Below are 9,638 nucleotides of genomic sequence, written 5' to 3'. Positions count from 1 at the left end.
TCAAATTTTCACATAAGTTCTAAAAGTAGATAAATGGAACCGAATGAAACAAATCAGTCACAAATATTAGATTTTCTCATTTTTTGGGGGGATAAATAGTCCTACATCATATGTCTGTTAGTATCAGGAGTATGTGAACCTTTTTCGTTCAGTATCTGGTGTGACCCCTTATGAAGCAATAACTGCATCTTAGGCTCCTTTCACACATCAGTTTTTTGCCGTCAGTCACAATTCGTTGGCTCGACAAATCTGTCGCAGATTGTGAAAAACTTATGCGACAGATCCGTTTTTTGGACGGATCTGACTAGCGGATCTGGCTAAATAAATCAGAGCATGCTCAGTTAAAAAAATGGAATCCGTCGCCGGATTCCATCATTTGACAGATCCGGTGCGGTCTGTTTTTTCGACTGACTCAAAAATGTTACTTTGTCTGTTTTCTCCGTCCACCGGACAAACAATATTCGATGGATCCGGCAAACAACAGATGAACCGTGAGGCCATCCGTCACAATCCGTCGCTAATAGAAGTCTATGAGAAAAAAAACGATCCAGTGGCATCAGTTGCCAGATCAGTTTTTTCAAAATTCGACGGATTGCGACTGATGGCAAAAAACTGATGTGTGAAAGGGGAATAAGGGAGCAGTCAGACAGCCATATAACAAGGATGATAATCACATTGCAGTTCATGGACTGGCCATCTGTTCTTCTGACCCAAGCATGACAGCTGCATAGAAATACTGTACATGAAGAGGTCAGGCCTCAATCAGGTCCAATATTTTGGTCTTACCCATCAACAAAACATAGATACAATGATCTTCTAGTCTATCCAGTTGATCCTTAGTAAACTGCAGACAGGCAGAAATTCTTATTTTTGGCGACCAATGGCTTTCTCATTGCAATCTTGCTATGCATACCCTGTTGTTCAATGTCCTCCTTATGAATGACTAATAAACATCAGCATTAACTAATTAGCATTAACAAAAATACTTTGTGACTTTGTGGACTTTATATACACATTGTTCTCGTAATTAACTTTGTTGGTTGACTGCTCTTGTGGAAGGTAATAATGTTTTTGAAATTCCTCCATTTGTACACAATCTGTCCTGGTGGAGTTCAAACTTTTTATTGATGGTTTTATAACTTTTTCCAGCCTGGTGAGCATGTACAACTTTTCTTTGGAGGTCCTCAGAAATCTCACTTGTTTATGCTGTGAAGGCTGACACCAGAGAGATCACACAGAATCCCATCGGTGCCACCACTTGTGATAAATGACACCAGAGACATTGTTCCGCCCATTCTAGCGAAGGTCAGGTTTCGTATCTAGCTTTAAAAAGGTTTAATACCATAGTTTTGGTTTTGCTGTGTTATAGCACCACCCAGTGGTGGTTAAATTTATTACCTGTGTTTTTCAGTAACTATTAGAGTGTTGCATTCTGGGATTCACCAAGGTATCATGGGAAGGGGAAACTCCATTTTCTCTCTGTGTATTTCCCTGGACACACGTGTTAATCTGCTGTGTTGAACTACCTCACTTACTTGCCATTCCGGTTAAGATTATCCGGTAAGACCATTATCCCTGTTCTTGCTATGTAATGTTGTACAGAGTGTGATTAACTGTATAGCAGCTAGTACACAGGAAATGTGATTTTTGGTTACCTGCTGTATGTAGTTATTATAGAAGTTGCATCATCCTGTATGCTTTCCCTGTTAGTTGCAGTCATGTTATTATTTGCCCAATACTTATACAAATCATTTGTATTCTTATAGTTTTACCGCGCTCATGTTTACCAATAAACAAGTTAGACTACAGAGGACAGTCTGCTTATTTGGGAGACAGAAGTGGTTTATGCCGTATGTCGGATCACACACACCGTATCAACGTGTATGAAGACAGAACAGTAAAACGGATTCTTGACGCCAGCTTGGCCAGTAAAACGGATTCTTGACGCCAGCGGAGGCCAGTAAAACGCAGGCTAGATACCAGCAAGCAGTAAAACAGAAGCTAAATACCAGCGGAGGCTAGCAAAACCAGGCTAGACGCCAGCAATAACAAGACCACTTACACAGCCGCTTGTACCTCACCGCACAGCCTGCAGATACCGCAGCGGCCGCCATATTGCCCGCCAAGCGCTACACGTCTCAGTCTACGCTGAAGTCATTCCTACCCACTCTGAGACGTCCTACAGCCTGCAAACGGACACATGATGTCTGCAAGTCGAGCATCCTCAGTCAGGACGAGGTCTCAAACAAGCCGCTCTAGCAAGTCTTCCTCGAAAAGGTCTGTCACCCTCGCCCGAGCAGAAGCTGAGGCGGCGAAGGTAAGATCCTCCTCCGCTGCACAAGAGATGCAGTTAAAGTTAAGACAAGCAGAGCAAGAAGCAGAAAGAGCCCGCCTGCAAGCAGAGCAAGAAGCAGAAAGAGCCCGCCTGCAAGCAGATAGAGAAGCAGAAAGAGCCTGCCAAGAAGCAGAAAGAGCCCGCCTGCAAGCCGAGCAAGAAGCAGAAAGAGCCCGCCTGCAAGCCGATAGAGATGCAGATACAGCACGCCTGCGAGCGACCTTAGAAAGGCTTTCCGCCGAAAAAGAAGCAGCAGCCGCAATAGCCAAAGCTGAGTTCTTAGAAGCCGTGGAGTTTCCCGAATCTGAGCGTGACAGCGACGTACGTGGACCAGACCTTGATCGTCAGGACCCTACTCAACGCGTCTCAGAATATGTCCACCAACATCCCGGAATTGAAGACAACTCTGATCCGTTACACCAACCAGCCTATACAGATTACCAGAGATCCTTCCCCCAAACACCGTACTGGATTCAGGAAGGTATACTGCGAAACGACGTCGACCACCACTATCGTCTTACAGAACAAAAGGTACGGCCTCCTCCCAGACTGACAGGGACACCCTTCGCTTCAGAACGGTTTTATACAGACTTTCCTAAGCCAGAAGCTCCTACCAGGTATGAGGATGCACCACACACACTGCATGACAACAGCACACCAGCTCATGTTGACACTGACTCAGCCACTATGAACTTTGCAAGGTTCTTTACCCGCCGGGAGCTGGTGACCAAGGGACTTGTAAAGTTCACTGATCGAGCTGAAAGCTGAGAGCTTGGCGAGCTTGGCGAGACTCCTTCCAGAACGCCATCAGAGACTTGCATCTTTCCAGTAGTGAAGAGTTAGATCTGCTGGTTAAGTGGCTTGGGAACGAGTCAGCTGAACACGCCAAAAGAATCAGGAACATTAACATAAAGTACCCACACACAGGACTTCGCATGGTGTGGGAGAGACTCGAAGAATGCTATGGATCAATAGAAGCTATAGAAAATGCTTTGTATAAAAGAATTGATGATTTCCCCAAGATAGCAAATAAGGGTTATCAAAAGCTCAGGGAACTGAGCGACTTGTTAATGGAGGTACATGCTGCTCAGGCAGAAGGTGACCTACCAGGGTTGGCGTTCCTGGACACTGCCAGAGGTGTCAACCCGATTGTCCAAAAGCTCCCTTACAATTAACAAGAAAAGTGGGTCAGTCACGGGTCCCGTTACAAACAGGCTCATAAGGTGCCATTTCCTCCTTTCAGGGTGTTTGTAGACTTTGTTGCTCAGCAGGCTAAAGTTAGAAATGACCCCAGTTTCGATTTCACTATGTCATGTACCACTGCCTCCAGTGTAAAACCCAGTAAAACACCAGTGGCAGTACACAAAACTAATGTTACCTCCACAGGTTTTCCTTACAGGGCAAGTAAGTCCTCTCCAGAGGAGGACAAACCTCAGGATCTCAGCAAACACTGCCCCCTACACAAGAAACCTCATCCTCTACTAAAATGTAGAGCCTTCAGGGAGAAGCCTCTAGAAGACCGTAAGAGCTTCCTAAGGGAAAACAAGATATGCTTCAGATGCTGCGCGACTACCTCACACTTCGCCAAGAACTGTGAAACCAGTGTGAAATGCGCAGAATGCAGTAGTGTGGAGCACAACACGGCTTTACACCCTGGACCACCCTCAGGGGTATCGTCACGAGTAGAAGGGTCTGCCGAAAAACAGACGGACACTGACATTGACACCCCAGTGGTCACTTCTCAGTGTACAGAGATCTGCAAGGAATTTGTAGCAGGGAGATCCTGCTCGAAGATCTGTCTTGTCAGAGTATTCCCAGTGAGCCAACGGGATAAGGCAATCAAGGTATATGCAATATTGGACGATCAGAGCAACAGGTCTCTAGCTAAGTCCTTTTTCTTCAACACCTTCAACATTGCTGGTCCCGGCTCTCCGTACTCCTTGAAGACATGTGCAGGTACTGTCGAGACGGCGGGGAGAAAGGCGACCGGATTCAAAGTAGAGTCTATAGACGGTCAAACCTGCTTATCCTTGCCATCGATACTGGAGTGCAATCAAATTCCCGACAACAGGTCAGAGATACCTACACCAGAGGTAGCAGCTCATCATACCCACTTGAAATGTATAGCTCACCTGATACCGGAGCTTGACCAAGGAGCTCCTATCGTCTTACACCTCGGAAGAGACATTTTACAGGTCCACAAGGCTAGAGGACAGATCAACGGCCCACAAAACGCCCCATATGCTCAGAGACTTGACCTAGGATGGGTCATTGTGGGAGACGTCTGTTTGGGTGGAGCACACAGGCAGACATCAGTCAACAGCATGCTCACCAATACCCTCGAGAATGGACGCCGGTCTCTCTTCCAGCCATGCGAGAGCAGTTTCCTGATTAAAGAATTGCCACACAACGCCCTTCCACCTTGTCCGTTAACTGATCCTTCCTGTGAAGACCATGCATGCGATGGTGAGGAAGATCATATAGGGTGCACAGTTTTCCACAGGACAAGAGAAGACAACCAGGTAGCAACGTCCATAGAGGACAGACTGTTCTTGGACATCATGGAGCGGGAGATAGTAAGAGATGAATCAAAGAGTTGGGTCGCACCTTTACCATTCAAACCACAGAGGCAACGCTTACCCAACAACAGAGAACTTGTGTACACTCGATTTGTCTCCCTTACACGCAAACTGCAGAAGTCACCAGAGACAAAAGAACACTTCTTTACCTTCATGGAGAGAATATTCCAGAGTGGCCACGCGGAAATTGCACCTGTACTTCAAGATTCCGAGGAATGTTGGTACTTACCTATTTTCGGCGTGTATCATCCGAAGAAACCTGGTCAGATAAGAGTGGTATTAGACTCAAGTGCCAGATACGAAGGTGTTTCTTTAAACGACGTCTTTCTATCTTGTCCAGACCTCAACAACAGACTTCTGGGAGTACTTCTTCGTTTCCGCAAAGATGCAGTAGCATTTATGGCCGACATACAACAGATGTTTCACTGCTTCCTTGTTAAAGAAGAACACAGAAACTACTTGAGGTTTTTCTGGTACCGCGATAATGACCCCTACAAGGACATCGTGGAATATCGTATGAAGGTACACATCTTTGGGAACAGCCCTTCCCCTGCTGTCGCTATCTATGGGCTTAGACATTCAGCCAGAGAGGGTGAAGCAAAGTACGGATCGGATGTAAGATCTTTTGTGGAAAAGGATTTCTACGTAGATGACTGCCTGAAATCCACACCCACAGATGAGTCGGCAGTCAGTCTCCTGAAAAGGGCGCAAGAAATGCTCGCTTCATCCAATTTGAGGTTGCACAAAATTGCTTCCAACAGCCAAAAACTAATGGCAGCCTTTCCCTCTCAAGATTACTCAACCGATTTAAAAGACTTGGATTTAAGCACGGACTCCCTCCCTATGCAGCGGAGCCTGGGTTTACTTTGGGATTTGAAAAGGGATGCATTCGCCTTCCAGATCAGCGAAGAAGAGAAACCTTTCACGCGTAGAGGCGTCCTGTCCGTTGTGAACAGCTTGTACGATCCTCTGGGATTTGTAACTCCTGTAACTATCCAAGGTAAAATGATGTTGAGAGACTTCACCCAAGAGATGTCCGATTGGGATGATCCGCTTCCCAGTGAGAAAAGAGACTTGTGGGTAAGATGGAAGAACTCGTTAGAAGCCCTGTCAAGTCTCTACGTTGCACGACCATATGCTTCTGTGCCATCAACAGAAATCAAGATGCAAAGGCTTTGTATCTTCTGCGATGCCTCAACCAAAGCAATTGCAGCAGTGGCGTATTTGAAAACTATTGACATCAACGAACAATGCCACGTGAGGCTTGTTATGAGCCAGACAAAACTGGCCCCGCTCTGTGAACACACAGTACCCAGACTGGAACTCTGTGCAGCTGTGTTAGCAGTAGAGTTAGCTGAGCTTATCTCAACAGAAATGGACCTGGAGGTCAAAGAAATCGAGTTCTACACTGACAGCAACGTAGTGTTGGGGTACATTTGCAATGAAACTCGTCGTTTCTATGTCTACGTCAGCAATCGGGTGCTAAGGATCAGGAGATCCACCGACCCTAAACAGTGGCATTATGTGTCCACAAACCACAACCCTGCGGACCACGCAACCAGATCCATTGAAGCAAGACACCTTAAGGACACAACCTGGTTTACTGGCCCAACATTCTTACACCGTTCGACGCCATACACGGACGAGTCAAACATCTTTGAGCTGGTAGATCCGGAGGCAGATAAAGAAATCCGCCCTCAGGTATCCGTCCTACGTACGGTGACTAAAGACAATCACCTCAAATCCCACCGTTTCAATAGGTTCTCAACTTGGAACTCGCTTGTTCGTGCCCTCGCTTGTTTACTTCATGCGGCACGATCCTACAAGTCAACGTCACCCGCCATCCAGGAACCTTGCAAAGGTTGGCACCACTGCAAGCTTGCCTTTACCGTTCCAAACATGGAAAATGCCAAGAACGTTATAATTCGTACCATACAACGTGAATGTTACGCCAAAGAAATAGATAACCTCAATAAAAACCAACCTGTCTCTAGAGACAGTGTCTTGAAGAAGCTTGATCCAATTATCGACCAAGATGGGCTGTTAAGAATTGGAGGTCGTCTTCAAGAAGCTGAAGTGGAATTTGGGGAGAAACACCCTATAATAATTCCTGGACATCATCATGTCACGACCCTGCTTGTGCAACACCACCACGTCTTGGTGAAACATCAGGGCCGACTGTTTACCGAAGGAAATCTACAAACTGCTGGACTATGGATAGTTGGAGCAAAGCGGTGCGTGAGTAAACTCATTTACAACTACGTGATTTGTCGCAAACTCCGTGGCGGGACTCAAAAGCCAAAGATGGCCAATCTCCCACCAGACTTAGTACAGAACCTCCTTTTACCAACGTCGGATTGGACGTATTCGGGCCATGATCTGTGGTTGCACGGCACACTAGAAGAGTCCAAGCCAACGCCAAACGCTGGGCGGTTATGTTCACCTGTATGTCCATCAGAGCAGTCCACATCGAAGTAATTGAGTCCATGGACACTTCAGGGTTTATAAATGCACTCCGACGTTTCATCGCCATCAGAGGGCCCGTGAAGCACATACGCTCCGATAGAGGTACTAACTTTGTAGGAGCAGTGAAAGAACTTCAAATTCCTTCCAACCTAGACACCACCAGTGTGGAAAGATACTTGAACGAGCAGGGATGCACCTGGACTTTCAATCTTCCACACTCTTCTCACATGGGAGGTGCTTGAGAGAGGATGATAGGAATGGCACGCAGAATCCTCGACTCCATCTTCTTGTAAGCAGGTAGCGCAAGACTCACACATGAAAGTTTGACCACATTCCTGGCAGAAGTTTCGGCCATTATTAATGCTAGACCATTGACTTCACTTTCTAGTGACTCTGAGGATCCGACCATTCTCACTCCTGCCAAGTTACTTACTCAGAAAGCCAGCGTTCTCAGCGCTCCACCTGGAGAATTTAGCAACAAGGACCTCTACAGACGACAATGGAGACAAGTCCAAAGTCTCTCCAATACCTTCTGGGACAGATGGAGGAAGCAGTACCTCTCTACCTTACAACCCAGGAAGAAGTGGCAGACCGACAAACCAAACATCAAAAACGGTGATGTTCTCATGAAAGACAGCCAGTCTCACCGTAATGAGTGGCCACTAGGCCTCATCACTAAGATACTCCCAAGCAAAGATGGGAAGGTGCGTAAGGTCGAGGTCAAAGTAGGCAAGTCCGGGGAGAGTAAACTATTCCTCAGACCAGTTGCGGAACTTGTCTTACTGTTTAAGCCAAAAGAACCTGTGGGTGGCATCGGTTGATGCCAAGCGGGGAGTGTTCTGCCCATTCTAGCGAAGGTCAGGTTTCGTATCTAGCTTTAAAAAGGTTTAATACCATAGTTTTGGTTTTGCTGTGTTATAGCACCACCCAGTGGTGGTTAAATTTATTACCTGTGTTTTTCAGTAACTATTAGAGTGTTGCATTCTGAGATTCACCAAGGTATCATGGGAAGGGGAAACTCCATTTTCTCTCTGTGTATTTCCCTGGACACACGTGTTAATCTGCTGTGTTGAACTACCTCACTTACTTGCCATTCCGGTTAAGATTATCCGGTTTGACCATTATCCCTGTTCTTGCTATGTAATGTTGTACAGAGTGTGATTAACTGTATAGCAGCTAGTACACAGGAAATGTGATTTTTGGTTACCTGCTGTATGTAGTTATTATAGAAGTTGCATCATCCTGTATGCTTTCCCTGTTAGTTGCAGTCATGTTATTATTTGCCCAATACTTATACAAATCATTTGTATTCTTATAGTTTTACCGCGCTCATGTTTACCAATAAACAAGTTAGACTACAGAGAACAGTCTGCTTATTTGGGAGACAGAAGTGGTTTATGCCATATGTCGGATCACACACACCGTATCAACGTGTATGAAGACAGAACAGACATCATGCAGAATACCTCCATTGCTACCACATGTGATGAACCCGCATCTCGCCACCCCACCTGAGGTCACTATTACATCAGTGAGATTAAATATGCTCTCACTTGCACCAACGTGACGTTCCCAACCCCCTGGGGACACATAAGGTCAGCTTGGCGCAGTTTAACACACATACTCCCTGTCCACACAGGTCCAGGTAGGAACGGGGAGAGAGAAGATGTGGTCAACGCAGTCACTGATGTGGCACCACTCTCGCTCACAACCCTGACAGGCTGAAAGGCTTCTTTCACTAGCACCAGTGAAACAGAACGCTGCCAGCCCGGTAGGATTGTGAAAATTTCCTCATTAGATTTAAAGGGACACTGTCACCTGAATTTGGAGGGAACAATCTTCAGCCATGGAGGCGGGGTTTTGGGGTTTTTGATTCACCCTTTCCTTACCCGCTGGCTGCATGCTGGCTGCAATATTGGATTGAAGTTCATTCTCTGTCCTCCATAGTAAACGCCTGCGTAAGGCAATCTTACCTTGTGCAGGCATGTACTACGGAGGACAGAGAATGAACTTCAATCCCTCCAAATTCAGGTGACAGTGTCCCTTTAAGACCGGTCAGTTAACGGAATTATATCAGGCCAGAAACCAGCACCGGTAGTATGTGAAGTTAAAACCGAGAACATGGACATGTGAATTTCTTGATCGAGCTAAGAGAGCACCCCAAGGTTAAATTATATTCTTATTCGCCGTAAGGGCACACTAGACAATGCACTATATACACGATAGTTATACATATACAATGATCAGATATGCAAATA

The sequence above is a fragment of the Ranitomeya imitator genome, chromosome 7 (assembly GCF_032444005.1).
Source record: "Ranitomeya imitator isolate aRanImi1 chromosome 7, aRanImi1.pri, whole genome shotgun sequence".
Classification (NCBI taxonomy): domain Eukaryota; kingdom Metazoa; phylum Chordata; class Amphibia; order Anura; family Dendrobatidae; genus Ranitomeya; species Ranitomeya imitator.
Note: the sequence above shows the minus strand (reverse complement) of the source record.